This window comes from Peromyscus maniculatus, chromosome 1, assembly GCF_049852395.1.
Source record: "Peromyscus maniculatus bairdii isolate BWxNUB_F1_BW_parent chromosome 1, HU_Pman_BW_mat_3.1, whole genome shotgun sequence".
In the NCBI taxonomy this organism is placed as follows: domain Eukaryota; kingdom Metazoa; phylum Chordata; class Mammalia; order Rodentia; family Cricetidae; genus Peromyscus; species Peromyscus maniculatus.
Window position 1 is genome coordinate 48,395,078 of NC_134852.1, and position 17,710 is coordinate 48,412,787.

Genomic DNA, 17,710 nt, shown 5'->3' on the forward strand with positions numbered 1-17,710 from the left:
GTGGCTGTGGCTTGTTCTGCTTCTCTGATCTTCCAGTGTTCACTTCAATACCTGGCTCCAGGTTTGATTTTATTAATAAGACCCTTTAAGATCCATGCTACAGAGGGCAGCCTTGGATATCCCAGAAATTCTAGGTCCTCTTCAGCAAGCACCATGTCACAGACAATAAGGATTCTTATTCCCAGTGGGGCCTGAGGAACAGCCTCTCCTTTAAAATCCTACCCAGTCCTATTTGAAAGTCACTGTCCCCACCATCTGACCAGCACTGCTTCCTTTAGGTAAGGCTAGCGTCCTGGACTAACATGACCTGCACTGTCTTCCCAACCAAACATTACGTCCAACTGTCCAACTCTCACCATGGCTGCCCCCCTCATGGTGTGTGGTTTTGTGGATGCCAGTCACTCAGGAAATCCTGGGTATGGAAGAAGTCAGCTCACACTCAGACTGATACAGTAACAGCAGAGGAGGTCACCCAGGGGTAATCTGTATTCTATTCTACTCCTCTTGGGTAACTGTATTAATCAGTTTGTTGGGCCCCTATGATCAAAATGTCTGAAAGAATACTGTAATGGGAGGAATTGCTTAATTTGCTCAGAGTTCCAGGCTCAGGCTGTGGTCTTCTTGGCTCTATGTGCTTTGGGAGATTACCACAGTGGTGGGAGTGGCTGGCAAAGGCTGCCGTTCACATCTTAGCAGACAGGAAACAGGGGCCATCTTTGGTGATCTACAGTAAGTCTTCAGAACCTCTAAGTTGGACACCAAGTGTTCAGCACGTGGGACTGTGGAGATATTTCATGATCAAACAGTAGCACGAATCTAGGAGTACCTCATGGCGTCTGAAGACCAAGCCAGCTGGCATAAGAGAACCAGGTGTCATGGTTTGGGCATGAAGAATCTTTTCCATAGCCCCTACTTATGTGTGGAATGAAGGCTTTGTCCCAGGACATTGTTCAGAGATGAGATATCTGAGAATGGAGCTGACCTCATGAATGGACTAGTCTGTTGGTAGATTCATAATTGAATGGACTACTAGACAATAGTGGAAACTGTGGGTGGTGGGCCTAACTGGAAGGAATGGGTTGCTGGGGCCTTTCTCTGCTGGGTATGCCTTGTTCCTTTCTCCTTCTCCTTCCGTTTTCTTTCTTTTGCCTCCTTTCTGCCCCCAGCCTTCTTTTTCTCTCTCTCCTTCCTGTCTACCACAAAGTGAGCAGACTCCTAGCAAACACTCCGCTGTCTCACCTCAGATGCACAGCAATGGAATCCAGTGGACTTGCCATGAGTTCTCTGCACCTGGAGGCCAAGATAAACTTCCTTCCTTTACATTGTTTGCCTGGGTATTTTCTCACAGCACTGAAAAGTTCAACACAGTGCCTGCCTTGTACTAAGCCTCAGCCAGGGGCTGGTGATAGGGGATGGGGGAGGATAGTCCCCTCTCTGTTCTCAGCTTTAAGAAGAAACACAGATATGCACCCATGAAGCTGGAGATGAGTCTGCCCAGAGCAGGAAGTCCAGTGCATGGTAGGGGCATGGACACAGGGATTTCTGTAGGACAGTAGAGCTGTGGTTCCAGATTTAGGGGTGTCTACACTAGATGTGTGGTCACTCTGAGGCTGCAGTCATGACCCTGCTGTTCATTCTCCCCAGGGCTCAGCTGTCCCTTTAATGAATCCCACCTCCCAGGACTTTTGTGGAATGAAGCCCATGGAGGAATCATTATCTGGCCCCTATTAGATGCTCATGGGGACCATGTTTTCAGGTTGTGCCCTCTTGGTGAGGAGTCCCTTTAAAACCCGTACTCATGCCCTGTACATCTTCCACTTGCCTGCTTGCCACCTGGCCATATCAACACCACTGGAGATCCTTTGCAGGTGCCAGAGAGAAAAGATCCAGCCTCCAGGTGCTCCCAGATTAGAGATGAGACCCACCTGTGAGCAGATCACAACACAAAGCAGTGACAGATGTTTGCCCAGGGGGCCTCGGCAGTGACTGATGGTGCCTGAGGGTATCCCCAGGGCATGCCAGGCAGACTTGCTCTGATGCTACAGCAGACACAGTGAAGAGGCACCCAGCATGTTCACTTAGTATTTTTTTTAATTCTATGTTCCTTCATCGGCTTCATTCATCATTTCTTTATTGTCTACTTTGTATCTCATACAGAAACAGTCACTTCCCTACCTGCCTGCCCACAGAGAAGTCCTGAGGCTGTTGGTCTTGTTATGAGTACTGCATGTGTTACAGTGCTGGTGGTAAGCAAATACATGCCGAGGCTGTGGCCTTTGGTGTGTCAAGTGCTCCAAGAGGCTACTCCGTGGCTTCAAGAGCCACCATGTGGGAGGAAGAGATAGGACCACATAGAGGCTGAGATGTATACCTGTATCTAATACCCACAGAGCAACTTTCAACCACTGGCTGATGAGAACAGGCATGTCAGAGCCCAGCCATGGCCTCTTGGGTGGGATGCAGCTAAGCTGGATGTTTCTCGGGGTCCTACCATAGATTCAAGTCCCAGATGATCACTTCATTAAATGACCAATTTCACAGCTTCCACTTACCTACCAAGCTCTTTCCAAGTCAATGCTTTGACCTTGAATGCTTGGCTCACTATTAGTGAAATGGTAGCCATTGGCAAAGACCCACGTCAGAGAGCTCAGATTGGCAATCTCTGCTTGCTACTCATCTCCATTCCAGTCATTTCATCTTTCAGGCACTATCCTCAGCCCCAATTCTTATTCCAGCCTCTTTAGTAGGACCATTCTGCTTAGAGATCCACCAACTCACAAGCATAGCTACTTTCCCCACAGGAGCCTTGAATAAGGTAATAATTCTATCTTGACACAGCAGCCTCTTGACTCAAGGAACATTCTTGGCGCTTGTTCCCATGAAGGCTTGGGACCAGCCTGATCCACAGGGGATGAACCTTCTTTCTCCAAAGTAGATGGTTCTTAGGCACAAGCCATTGGGCCCTCTAGGCATTTGGAGCACTATCACAGCATCAGTTTGATTATGCTTCTTTTGATGGGCTGGCCTGTTTATTTTGTGCCCCCATCCCTAGCCCCTGCCCAGATAACATTCCCAAAGTTTTCCCACATGCAGCTTTCCTTCTGTTTCTTCTGTAGAGAGACCCAGGCTAAGGCATCAAAGAGAGAGAAAACAATTTAGTGAATCCTGGGTGGGTTGGCCAGGTCAGCCTTTCCAGAACCTATATCTTGCTCTCACTTCATGGCATCCCATAGAACCTTCCTTCTCTTTAGACAACCCAATCAGGCAGACATCCTGGGCCTCACTTTCGCCATTCCTAATGCCTGCAAATAGAGTTTCTATTCCACACAGCATCCTTTCTCCCTGGGAGAAGGCCCACTCATCCAGCCACTTGGAAAGTGCTGAGTAAATAAGTGTAGACTGTGAATTGGTCAAGTAATGAAGTGGTCATCTGGGGCTTGATTCTATGGCAGGACCCTGAGAAACATCTAGCTCAGGTGCATCCCACCCAAGAGGCCATGGCTAGGCTCGGACATGCCTGTTCTCATCAGCCATTGGTTGAAAGTTGCTTTGTGGGTGTTAGATAGCAACCTGGAGTTTCAGACTTGTCATGAGGACAGAGAAGCTTTCTGAGGCTTGGGACAAAGCCCCAGGCACAGATAAGCAATTGTTCTGCCCAATAAAAACCCTCATACAGGCCTTACCCATACAAGGTACAGAATGGGACTTTTGGGTGTTCTAGCCCACAATGCCCAGGACAGACCACTTTGCAAACCCCATCCCCAAATCCCCAGCATAAGAAACAGCACTTCAGCCCAGCAAGCAGATCCTGTGAGCTGTCTATCATCGGCCTGCTTTCTCTTTCTCCCAAACTCTGGATTATTTTCCAGACAGGAGACTATGCCTGTCTGCTCTGAACTAAGGAGCTATCTCCCTAAATGACATGCAGAGCACCCTAAGAACAGGGACTTGGTTTCCTTTGCTGTTTACCCTCCTTGGGGATTTTAATTGTTGTGCTTACTCTAAGACAAAATAATGTAGTCCAGGCTGGCCTGGAACTCACTGTATGCCAGAGTGGATTTAAAAATCCCAATTCCCTGCCTTGGCCTCCGAGAGCCCTGGAATTATAGACACGCACGCACTACCACACCAGATTCTTATTCAATATTTTATCCTAGGTGCCTGGAACAGTGCCCCTGAAACATGTAACAGAAGGAAGCAATCCAGTATATAAGATTCTCAGAGCACAGCTGTCAGTCAAGTTCATCTCCAGGGAACAGTGCAGGTCATTGGCCACAGCTTGGAAAGAGTGCCTTTTGCTTGCTTCCCATGGGGCCTAGCTCTCTGAAGCTGGAGCTCATTGGCCCAGCTGGAAGATTCCACAAGGCACCTTCACAGCCATTCCCAGCTGGGCAAGCAGCCTCCCCAACTCACAGTGGGTCTGGGATGCTCTCTAGCCCCACCTCCTCCCTCTGCACGCGGCCCGCCATCCTTCCTTACACATAGTCTGTGGTGTGAAGTCATGGCAGTATGCAAAAGGTTAAAGCAGAGTGAACTGTTAATTTTAATGCTTTCTCTAAGCTTCAGTTTTAATAAGCGAAAATGATGTTCTTATTTGCAGTAAAGTGGTGTTATAAAATTCTGTCTGTCAAGCTCATTTTAAAGCCATGGAAATAAATGATCTGACAAAATCAGGCCATTAGACAAGTGAGGAAGAGTGATTTCCATAAAAGTAGAGGAGCTGTTCCTTAATTTCACACTTGGTAGTCTTTTGGGTCGACTAAATTTTTAAATAAGTGATAAAATTATATTAGCGCAATTGCATTTTTATAGATTTTTTTGGTCATTGTACTCTTTTTCAATCCCTTTATTTTAACTCAAACTGTTCTGCTGAAAGGTTACTCTCAACTTATGTTACCTCGTAACAATGTCTGCCCACGACACTGCCCAAGGCTCGCAAATCCTCAGACCATCCAGGCAGGGACTGGGTAAAGAGCGTGTGACAAATGGCTGAGCTATGCACCTGCCAGACACATGGACTGGGGTTCCTATCCCTGGGTCCACAGCAAGGCAAGGTGGCCCTGAAGTTTCTCTCTTGAGCCTCAGCTATTCCTAGTGTGACAGAGAACACTTGATCCTTGGACAGGCTAGGAGAAGATCAGGAATGGTGTTCTCTGGAATCCACATTGCCAGGCTCAGCAAACATGGACAGCAGTTGTGTGTTTATACCAGGAGAGAGGCTGGCCTTCAGTAGAAGGAAAAGATAGTGGCTCCTTTGTGATCCTTCCTATGCATTGATATCACTAAAGATGAGGGTCATAGGAAAATCCTAGAAGGAATCTCAGAATCCCAGGTGCCACTCAAACTGAATTATCCTGAATGAGATGTATATGGGCCAAACAGACAGGAGAAGAGACACCTCACACTTGGTTTCTGATCTTTGGAGTAGCTTCCAAAAGAGGCAGCATGGGTGGTGACACAGACTTACCTGAGACCCAGAAAGCTCCAAGTTCAGCCTCAGCAGCAATGTAACCTCACAGGACCACCTCCTCTTACATGTATTGGGATATAAGTGGTTCTCCAGTCTTTGCAGGGTTGTGGCTTTTACAGCATATATTTTACAGCATATATTCATTTCCTGATAGCCTTTCTCCATAAGTGTAGCAACCAGCAGTTGGGAGAGATGTCCATTATGGGGCCAGTACAGGATACAGCATAGGTCAGAATGCAGCAAGGGTTGGAATGTAGCAAAGGGTGTTAGAATGCACACTCCTTGTTTATTTTGTGGGGAGTATGGTGCTCAACTGAGAAGCACAGCATGTAGGACAGAAGAACTTCTGGAGTTGAGGACTTGCATCTTCTCAGGGAAGCCCAGAGTCTGAGATAAGAAGGGCTTGCTAGATTAATGGTTTTTTTTTTTTTTTGGAGGCAGAGAGCTTAGGTGTAGAAGTTTTGGAATAATTCAATGACCTTACTCATTTGTTTAATCAGTTTGGCCAATCTCTCTTCTATGCTTGCTGGATGCCAGCATCACACAAGCCTCCTTTTGTGGCAAATAGAGTATAAAAAGATACCCACTAGTCCCTCCAGGGACCTTTCAGAATGGACTCTTGGCCCAGGGGAAAGGAACCCAACATGGGGACTTACATCCTCTCTCTGTCTCGGTCTCACCATGATACCACAGCACACTCTGTGTACCCAATGCTTTGCAGTCCTGATATTCTACAGGCAGCTGGTTTAGGGGCATCAGGGAAGTGCATCTCCACCAGCTGTCACTCGGGGGTCTGAATGTTTCCTGGGCCCATCATCACACACATGGAGACCAGGGAGCATGTTTGGAACTCAGAGTCAAGAAGGAATGTTAAAATCTCCTGCATTTCCTGTGAGAGGCGGAAGTGCTGAGAGGCAGTCTCACGGGTGGCCTGGGAGGGCCACGGCTGTCTCTCCCAGGAAAGAAATAAAGAAGAAGTCCAAATTAGTCATGTTGTATTACTTCTTTTTATGGCAGTGCTCTCGAAGTCTGCAAATGTCAGCATGTTAATTTACTGTCAGTCAGTGATATTATTTCATCCTCTCAGAAATGTGTTTCTTGCATTTTCAGTAGCACACTCCAAGTGTTCTCCATCTCGAAGTTTCTATAGATAGTGTGACTACTTTCGCTCTGACCGTTGCCAAAATGTAGAAATTCATCATTGACTGCGGCCACATATATGTTCTAAGTGGAGCTGGGGATTCGGGTTTCCTGCTTACAAAGGATTGGGGGTAGGGGGAGAAGGCTGGATTTTTCCTCCATTCTCCTCTATCGAATCTTGTCCTCCTGGCCTGCTCTGTGGTTCCTCCCAAGGCACACGCAGAGATAAATTTTAATAGAGGAGATTTCAGCCAATCCGTCATGGCTGGGTTTGTATATGAACTCTGAGCCCTCCCTGTCTCCCAATCCAGCCCACCCCCAGCTCCCTGCTTCTCCTATGGTGGCAAACTTATTTCAAAAATTCTGATGAGACACTTTGTAAATTTTGTTATTCTGTGATGATAATAAATCATTATAGCCTTAAACACTTCTCGAGCTTGGAGCCTCAGTCACAAATTATCTTGTCATTCTGACCAAAACATTCTCCAAAAAAGCTTGACAAGTGCTAAAACCCAGAACACGAAACCATGTGTTGTTGTGAAAGCAAGATTCAGAAATGTCAATTAATTAGATTAAGAGGCTACTTTTAGCTTCACTCGTGTTGCCAAATAACCCTTAAAATATGCATAGAAGTGGAAACCTACCTCCGTGTACAGCACTTCTGTGCCGAAAAGAAGACAATGGATTGGCCTAATGGACGGAATTATTGTATCTGTCAGTCAGCTTGGGAGAATGATCTAGAAGTCTTGCTTTTTTTCCACAATGTAGCTTTACGAGCTGGGTAAATGCTGCCGTTTATGAATTCAAATAGTTTCCACCACCCTCTCTACTTCACCCCTTAGAAATCATGTACTTATCAAATATTCTAGTCAAGCCGTTTTCAGATGTCTCTCCTAGTAAGATAGGTTTTTAATGTATTTCTCTGGTGTCTTTTTTTTAATTTTACATTTGCATTTTGAAGTTCACTTTGTAAAAAAAAAAATTACCGTAGAGAAATTATTTAAGTGTTTTTTTATCCCTGTTTCTTGAAAAATCTTATCTTTAAATAATCTATATCCTCAATTTTATTTATGCCATAAACCGTTCCTATATTTTAATGGTCTGTTTGCTTTAAAAGGGGTTGTTGGTTTTAATAGCTCAGTTACTATCTTTGTAAACTAAACTCCTTCTGACGAAATTCCAGCAGATCATCTCTGCCTGTGTGTGGAAGGCACATTCCAACCCCTGAAAAGGAAATTTAAGCCAAATAAATGTTCTGCACAAATTAAAATACATAAAATGAATAGTTAAGTTGGACAAGACCTGATGGACGGAGCAGTTGGGCTGTGGACATGTGGGTGTTGGGAGAGCTGGTTGCCAGGCAGGGCTTCCAGAGAGAAAATCCAAATTAAATTAATACCCTGTAACCTCCTTTGTCCATTCCTCTGGGTGAACTGATTGCAGCACTGGCATGGGTATCTTGGGTGAGCAGAACTGGGCAGCCTAGGTGGTACTGGAAGATGCTATGAAGTCTAGGATTGATCCAGAACTCTAGCACCTGCATACCTCAACATTGGATCTTCCAATGCAATCCTCTTTGCAGGGCCCGCCAGCCTGGACACTAACCTCCAGATTCTCATGATAATTGTACCTACCTTGATTCTGCCATGATCCATGCTGATTTCAGGGGAAATTTACAGCAAGTTATTGTCATGAAGGAAGGACATATCTGCTCACACATGGAAATGAAGGGGGTCATACAGGAAATGGGGGGGTGTCATGCATGAAAGATGGTGAAGTTGCAAGCATCTGTTAGAGAAGACTATTCAATTTCATCCAAGTTGGTGTCTGTACCCTCATCACCTATTTCCCATAGCTACCTCCAGCAGTGACCATGAGAAATTGAGAAATACACAGAGTACAAACCCATCTGTCTTTCCCAGCCTGACATGTGCATTCTCACTGGTCAGGGCAAAATGTTACTGTGCTGAATGTGGGATTTCCTGTGGGAGGGATTTCCTGCATGGAGCCATTATGGAATCCTTTTGTGAGACCAAGAGAGTGGAAGCAGTGGTATCTATCACCAGCTGCAGGTTCTTATGTTTCCCAGCTCCTGTGGATCCCCCACTCAATGTGTTCCCCGCCCCTCTCAGCTAGTCTCCCTGTTTCTAGCCAGCAATGAGGCAATTAATGAGCTGTACAAAAGCCCTAAGTTATCTCTGGAACTAGATGGGTGATAAACACATAAATAAGTAAATAATTAAATAACTAAATAAAATAAAATGGATGAGTGAGGCATGCAGGGCCCTAGACTCCTTGGAATAAACAGCACAGAACCGGTTAGAAGAAACAGGAGATGGTGAGGAGGGGGAACAGGCACTCCAGGCTCAGCTCTGCTGCTGCTGCTGACAGCTAGTGACATCCTGGGCAGTCACTACACCCTGGAACCTCTCCCATTGCAACCACAGGCACACCTTGAATACACTCCAACCACAACCCAGGGTGAAACATGAGCCTGGGCTTTGTGATACTTAATCTTGATTCTCAGTTTGGTGGATATTAGAATCACCATGGACACAAGTCTCTGGGGATTGGCCCGAGGGAGTCTCTAGATTATGTTAACTGAGGTAGGAGGACCCACCCTAAATGTGGATGGCATCATTCCAGGGCTGGAGTCCTGGGCTATATATAAAAAAAGGAGAAAACCAGCTGAGCACAGCGTTTATTGCTTTCTGCTTCCTGACTGAGAATGCAATGTGACCAGCTAGCACATATCTCTTCTGCCATGTCTTTGACACAGTGGCAGATGGTATCCCTTGGAACTGTGAGCCAAAATAAGCCTTCCTCCCTTGCATTGCTTTTCTCTGGTATTTTGTGGCTGCCACAAAACAAGCCGAGCTAATACAGGCAGCCGCAGGCCAGATGGTGGGCAGCACTGACACCCCCTACCCCTTGCTTGTCACCATTACTGTACATGCCAAAGGCTTTCCATCTGAACCAGTAGTTGTGGGAGCTTATCCCACCCAATCTAGGTAGGTAGTGCTCAACTAGTGACATCAATTGGAGGTTTCTCATATGCTTTACCCTTAGAGACTCCTTCCACACTATCCTGCATATTTCCGGGGTAATTTCCGGGGTAATGAGTTCCAGTTGCCTGTCCTGACACCCTGTTGGTTTCTATCCTCCATGCAGGGTCTCTCTAGGTAGCCCAGGCTGGCCTCAAATTTATACTATTCCCAGAAATTCCTCCTTTTCATTTTCCTCCTCTGTCTCCTTGCCATCATCATCATCCTTTCTCTCTCTCTCTCTCTCTCTCTCTCTCTCTCTCTCTCTCTCTCTCTCTCTCTCTCTCTCTCTCTCTGTGGTGGGGAGTGGAATTCATGGTCATGTGCATACTAGGTAACCATGCTAACATTGAGCTACATCCCCCTATGGCTTGCTTCCTAATGCAAGGGAAGTTTATTTGACTTTCTCCCTTCCCTTCCCTTCCCTTCTCTCCCCTCCCCTCCCCTCCCTTCCCTTCTCTCCCCTCCCCTCCCCTCCCTTCCCTTCCCTTCCCTGTCACTTTCTTTCCTCCTTACCTCTGCTTTTGGGTCACCAACTTTCTTCTTTCCAAGCCATGAGGAGGAGCTGATGCCATCTAAAGTGGGCAGTTCTAGCCACCAGCTGTCACATAGGATGGTGTCGTCCAGATATGCCAGGAAACTGGCCGTGGTATGAAATCTCTCAATTTTCCAAGTCTAGCAATAGTTAAAGTTGTTTCCTTTCTCTGTGTGGCTCTGACTAAACACATATAGAGGTCATGGTCAGTCCACAGACCATATTTGCAAGGCCGACAGATGAAAAGTCTCTGCTCAGTTCTGTTGTCAGAGAGACAGAGGTAACAGCGGCGGTTCCTCTTTCCAGAAACATCTACTTCAGGGTCTTATCAGGGTCTAGGGAGTGATGAGAGAAAGGGTGACAGCCTTAGGGCTGGGAAGGTCACTGTGTCCCTAGGGTGCTGGCCTTGAGCCATTCAGATGCAATTACAGGGGTGGGTGGGTGTATGCACAGGAGCACACACACACACACACACACACACACACACACACACACACACACCAGCAGTGCCCACTGCAGGGTGTTTCTGGCCCACAGAGGAGACTGTGACTGGCTCATCTGGAGGACTTGTTCTTGGGGTCTGTGGTGAGTCTACACCAAGCAACCTTAATTGGAATTTCTAGAGAACTGCTCATTTAGCCATGGTGCTACTTGGTAAAGAATATTACAAGTTCCCAACTGGAAAACTGAGGCCATGCACTGGACAAGGGACCCTTTGTACCCAGACCTTAATAAGTGTAGAGTGTGAACCTGAGCTGGGTCTGGAATCGAAGGAGCTCAGCTGTGATCAGAGACACTGTGGTGGGTATAGAATGGGGGCCAGATCCAGTACTAGCTGATAAAAAAAAAATGTACCCAGGGCCCTAGTTCTCAGCATTGTGGCTCCAAGCTCTTTTCCTTTCAAAGCTGGTGACCAAAAAAGAATAATAATAATTAAATAAAAATTAAAAATGTACAACAAACTTCCAAGGGAAAGCAGAGAATCAGAGGGAAAGGCCAAGATGATAAGAATAGATTCCTAGTAATATCTTGAAGTATCCCTAGCCAGCTGTGCACAAAGCCCTGTATTCCAGGACTTCATTTATATGAAACAAAATTCCCATTTTGGGTGAAGACCCCATGATCCAGTGTCTGCTCACAGCATCTTGCTGAGTGCCTCTGGGCCCCCTGAGCCTGGAAAGGACCCAGTGTCACGTGGTTTTAAAGTTCTAAAAGGCAGCAGAAAGCTTGTGAATGCATCCTGGTCCCACCACTAAGGCCTGTGAATGATTCAGGGAGCCTAGCCCTGCCCCATAGCCATAAGAAAGTGTATGTGTTTCCTGGTGTTCTGTTGCTATGACAAATACATGAGACAAACTTTTTCCCCTAATTTTATTAGTTCTTTGAAAATGTCATACATGTATTTTGATCATATTCAGCCCTCCTTCCCATTGAACCCAGATCCACCCTCTTACTCTACCTACCCAACTTTGCATTCTTAAAAAACATAATTAAAGGCTGGGTGTTGGTGTCTGATGCCTTTAATCCCAGCACTCGGGAGGCAGAGCCAGGCAGATCTCTGTGAGTTTGGGGCCAGCCTGGACTACAGAGCGAGCTCCAGGACAGGCACCAAAACTACACAGAGAAACTCTGTTTCAAAACAACAATAACAACAAAAATTAAGTAAAATTTGTGATGCCCATATACTCTCGGGTGTATGGCCTTCAGTAGAAGGCAGTCAACCCACCAAGGGCTGCACCTCTAAAGAAAACTTACTCTCTCTCTCCAAGCAACTCTCAACTGCCAATAGGCTCTCAGCTAGGGGTGGGACCGCATGCCTACCTCCCCTCTCCATGATGGGGATGCTGTCTGGCCTTTGCCTACTCCGGCCTTATCCATGCTGTGACAATGACTGTGAATTCATATGTACAGCTGCCCTGCTGTGCCCTGAGGACACTATTTCCTTGTGATCATCCACAGTCTCTGGCTCTTACATTCCTTCCATTCCCCAAGACAAACAATTTCAGAGCTTTTAGTACAAGATTAGCTGGATCTATTGTTTGGGTCTGGGATGAACATCATGTCAACACCTTATGGTCTGAATCTGAAAAGGCCCCGCAGGTTCATGTTTTAGATGGTTGTTCCCTGGCAAGGCACTACTTTGATGGGCAATGGAACCCTAAGGAAGTGGGATCTGGCCTGGATTCACTAGGGATAGGACTTTGATGGTTAAATTCCAAACCTGAGTTCTGACCATTCTCTCTCTTTAATCCCCCACCATAGGAACAGCTGCCACTTTGAACTCTCATCCCCAGATGGAGGTGCTCTGCTCTGCCTTCCATGCTCTGATGGACTGAAATTGCCTAAAACTGTGAGCTAAGAGAAATCTTTCTATTGCAAGTTCCTTCTGTTGGGAATTTTGTCACCTCAACACAAAGGAAACCTAGTACAGGGTAGGAACCATGGGGGTTCCAGAGCACCTGTCTGCTCCCCTCATGGCAGCCAGGTGCAAACAAGAGAGACAGGGCCAGGACAAGATACAGCTTCTTAGGACACACCCACAGTGACCTGCTTACCCCAACTAGTCCTTAACTTGCTGCCATCACACTTTCCAACCATTGATTAGGTAAGAGCCTTCATGATCCAATTACTTCACCATGACCGGCTCTTCAGTTGAAGTCTTCAACACATGCTCCTTTCAGGGGATACTGCATATCCAAACCATAAAATCATATACATAGTTTCCTGATAAACTTACCCCAAACCTACAGCTTTGAAAATACCCTGTGGTATTAAAATCCTAGAGGAAACTCCTGGGAGCGCTGGCACATGCCTATAAACTCAGCACTTGGGGGCTGAGGCAAGAGGACTGTGAGTTCCAGGTCAGTGTGGACCACCTACAAAACAAAGCAAAACAAATCAGGACAGAATAAAAAGCAAACACCCATCACCAAGAGGACTGTAGCAACATCTCATTGTGGAGAATCCACAAGGTGATTCTTGAAATGTCATAGGCTATGACCATTGATCTATCACCTCTAAGCACAGGCGGGAAGAAGGCTGTGTGAGTCAGCCTGCATGCTGTTCCTACCAAGGAGAGGGTGAGTTCTCCAACACCTCCCCCGACTGCAGTCTCTGGTCTTATCCATCCTTCATGATTCAGCTCAGGACCCTTCCCACCCAAAGGGCCCCCAGCTAGGTCAGAGTACATGGCTTGTCATCTCCTCTGTTTACTGCTCTATTTTGTCATTTATTGCACATGGTTACTTGCTGGGGACTTGTTTCCCACTCTCCACTCTAGCTGACTCCACACTCATTTGAGACCAGGGCAGTCTTATTCTATTTTCTTTCTGGCTCTGGGTATCAATCCATGATGAAAATACTCTCAGTATGCCATGAGGGCTCAATACTATCCTGTGACAGACACATCAGTGTTTCCAATGTCTTAGGCTCACAGAGGCTCCTCAGACCTCTCTCAGGATGACACAAGTGGCCTCTTTCTGGGATCATTCACCACTACTGCCACACAGACCATGGTGGCAATACCCCTGCAGGTCCTGAAGTCCCCTCTCAGGAAATCTGGAGGTCTATGCTCCTCCACTTTACCCCAGAGCCTTTTCCAGAATTTCCTTCTGCCCCTGCCCCACCTACATTCCCTACACCCGGCTCTTGGCTGGTACTGTTCCTTTTAGGAAACAAGTCCATCTCTTTTCCAAAGTTCATTCTTTTTTGCAGCAGGGGCTTGTGGTAGTAATAACAGGGCCGAGCAAGTCGAGGAAGCCAGGATTCCAGAGGATGTTTTGTGATTTTTTTTCTTTCTTCTGAGTCATACACAGAGCTTGATGGTGTGAGGACCAGTGAGAAGATATTTGAGAAGATATAATGAAAAGAGGAAGGCAGTGTGCATGTAGGCAGGGGAATCTCCTGCTATGTTCACCTCCCTCTCTCCTACTTAGCCACACTGAACCCCATCCCACAGGCAAGGACCAGTCCATGGATGTACTACCCTCTGAAGAATCTGGGCTCTCAGGGAGCTCATGAGAATGTTGGAGCCCCATGAAATCCAAGGCCTATCCTCTCATGGAAACAGAAAGGCAAAAAATCAAGTCTCTTTCAGAAACAAGCCTTAGCCACACATGCCTGTCATCCCAGCATCTTGGCAGCTTAAAGAGGGGAATCAGAAGTTCCAGGCCAACCTGGAGTACATAGTGAGTTCAAGGCAAGCTTGGGCTACATAGAAATATCCTGTCTTAACAACAACAAAAGGTTGATAAAGGTAGGGATTAGGGGTTGGATTTATACTTAGCTTTTATGTTTTCAATGCTTTTGTAAACAGAAGGCTAGCTGACCTTTCTGTGGGGCACACTTGTAGCCCAGGGTCACTGCTTCCCACTGCCTCATAATGAGCGCATGGGACACAGAACCTGAATTCTTCTCCAAGGATAGTTGGGAAGACATGAGAAAAACTGGGTGAGCAACAGGAGAGGAGGAGGAAAAACTTAGGATATTATGATACAATACTTCTGGTTCAGGACAGTATGGGATGTAGGGGAGGGCTTTGCTCTTCGGGGTGCAGATGACCGGAAGCCTTTCTTCTCTTCTTCAGTGGGAACTCTAGCCATAGACTCTACTGGGAATATGGGCTCTCACATCTGTTCACTACCCTCTGCAATTCAGTCCATGTGACACTGAACCACACGATTGAAGCATCCACAGAGTTGGGCAGACCCAGGCCTGAGCTGAGGGCAGACTGAGCTGAGCTGAGTTGACTTGAGCTATTGCTGGCCATCTCAGCCATGCTTAGCATCATCGTTGCCCAGTTATCGGGGCACTGCCGGAGAGAGCCTCCTCTCTCCCTCAGCAGCCACATCTATTTCTTTTTGAAGGCTGTCACAGCAGCTCTTCAAACTCATTTGACTGGGTTGGAGCGCATCACACTGTCACCGGCTCAGTTTTCATTAGACGCCTGCTTCTCAGTTAGCCTAGCCAAGCAGAAGAATTCAAACACATGCACAAATTAAATCGACATCCAAACTCCACCAATATACAAAGCAATTTAAATGATATTCATTAGAGCGATGACAAGCCCTGATGAGGCTTTCAGGAGCTGGGTCCTTCAGCTTCTGCCGACTCGGTTTCATGGTCACTGAGGCGGAACGCCAGCGACTGTACCTCCATTTTTTTTTAAGCTAAGAAATGGCTCCTTCCTGACACACCTATTTCCTTCTCTCTCTGTACCTCTGGCTCTCTTGACCCAAGCTTTTCTAGCCCCAGCTGTGGGCACAGGTATAGATGTGAATCGAACAGTCACAAAGACAGGACACAGTCATTAGGACTTCTTTTTCTCCATAAATGGTCCAATTAAACCAGATTTCAGCATCTCATAATTTCATTTCAGTTGGCCTGGGAGATCTCTAATTCACAATTATGATGGTCATAAATGTGTCCCAGGAATCCTGCTGTGGGGGAAAAATGGAAGCCAAGTGTTGAAACACTGTAATTTTTAAAAACATAGCCCCCAAATTAATAAGTGCACCTATAAAGAAATGTTTTGTGTTGGTACTGGGGTTGAAACCTAGGACTTTGTGTTTGCTAGGCAAAGTTTGCTCTACCACTGAGTTACATCCCAGCCATATTTTAGTTATGAAAAAGAGAACAGAATAACCATCTTACTGCTGTCTAGGGCTGCAAAGAAAGGGGACCAGAGGCTGGTAAGGTCTACAGGGAGGGGGCTTCCCATGCCAGGGTTTCAGCTCAGGTATGGCTAGATTCATTACCAGCTAAGTAAGTGCAGGTCCTCAGGCATTGGAGTTTGCAGGTATTCTTGGAAGGGGGTTGGGCAGCAACTGCAGACACCAGTGCCTTGCACTTCTGTTTATAATTTTATGCTCAAGGTTAATTGTTTGTGTCCTTGGCTTCGATGAGCAATATTAGCATGTGAGAATGTGGCATGTACCCATATTGGCAAAAGGAAGATTCCTAGAAATACTCACAGACTGGAAACACACTTTTATCATTAAGAGGCAAGAGGTCTAGCTTAAGAAATCACCTTGTCAATAATGGTAGATGGCACCTTCCCATCGTTCTAGACCTGTGATATCCAAAGTTGTGGCTGCTGGTCACATGTGACCACTCGGCACCTGACACATAGCTGGTATAATGTAAGAACTCACCCATTTCATTTATATTTGCATACTTGCCACGTGGCTATTGTCTGCTATCTGGTGACAATGATGCTTAGCTGGTAACTAACAGTGGGGCTTACCTCCAGTAAGCTAATTATGGATCTTAAACTGTAGAGGGGTCACCTTGTTGGCCATCATGAGTGATTTATTAATATATTAGTTCACAACATTTACAAAGGTTGTAGGGAAGCAGTTCCTCTGATCCATTAGATTTTAATTTTGAAGGCATCTGGCTTCTTGGAGTAGAGGTAGGGTATGGATCCCCAAATTCCTCACCTCTGGAAACAGCTTTTACTAAGCCTCTCCTGAGACCCAGGGTTGTCACCAGGCTGAGTCAGCCTTGGGCTATCTGGGACTGGCTCAACCATGATGAACTGTCAGGCAGCTAACCAACAATTTGGCACATTCATTGTCTTGGCAAGGTGGAGAACACGGTTCCAAACCTAGAGCACTCTGGGATGGATGCCTTTGTAACCCAGAGCCTGTCTATTACAGGGTTTTCTTGCCCTTGAATCCTTTCTCTCTCTCTCTCTCTCTCTCTCTCTCTCTCTCTCTCTCTCTCTCTCTCTCTCTCTCTCTCTCTCTCTCTCTCTCTCTCTCTCTGTGTGTGTGTGTGTGTGTGTGTGTGTGTGTGTCCTGTAAAATTCATAGAGGCAGAAGAAAATGGGAGTTGTGGGAGCCAAGCAGATTCTCCTGTGGGCTTGTGGAACTCAACATAGTGCTAGGAAGATTAGAAACCCCTTGCAAGGCCGGGCGGTGGTGGCGCACACCTTTGATCCCAGCACTAGGGAGGCAGAGGCAGGCAAAACTTTGTGAGTTCAAGGCCAGCCTGGGCTACAGAGTGAGATCCAGGAAAGGCACAAAAGCTACACAGAGAAACCCTGTCTCAAAAAAAAAACAAAAAAAAAAAAAACAAACCCCTTGCAAACAAATCCAGTGTTTGATTCCTGCCCTTTCCTGACACAACTGGGCTACAGCACTATACATGGAGAGGTGAGCATTTTCCAGAGAGGGAGAGAGCAGCTGTGCCTGGCCCCAAATCAGTGAGAACTAACCAGTCCATGTTTTGCATAAGGCCATCAGTGCCTTCCAAATTTAGGGACTATGTGATGTTCTGAGCATCTTTTTGGTATTTCTCGGATCTGCTGGAAGCATGGAGGTATCCAGTGATGCATGAACTCCAAAGAAGTGTATATTTCCAGGTTGCCTTTGCCAAAGATTACACGTGCTTACTAATAAATCCCTAGGGAGAAAGGAGGTTAGTGTTTCTATTACCAGAAGAATAACTCTCCAGTGGAGTGAAAGTGGTAATTTCTCCATTAGCCAAAAGGATAATGGCTATTATTTTTAAAGTTAA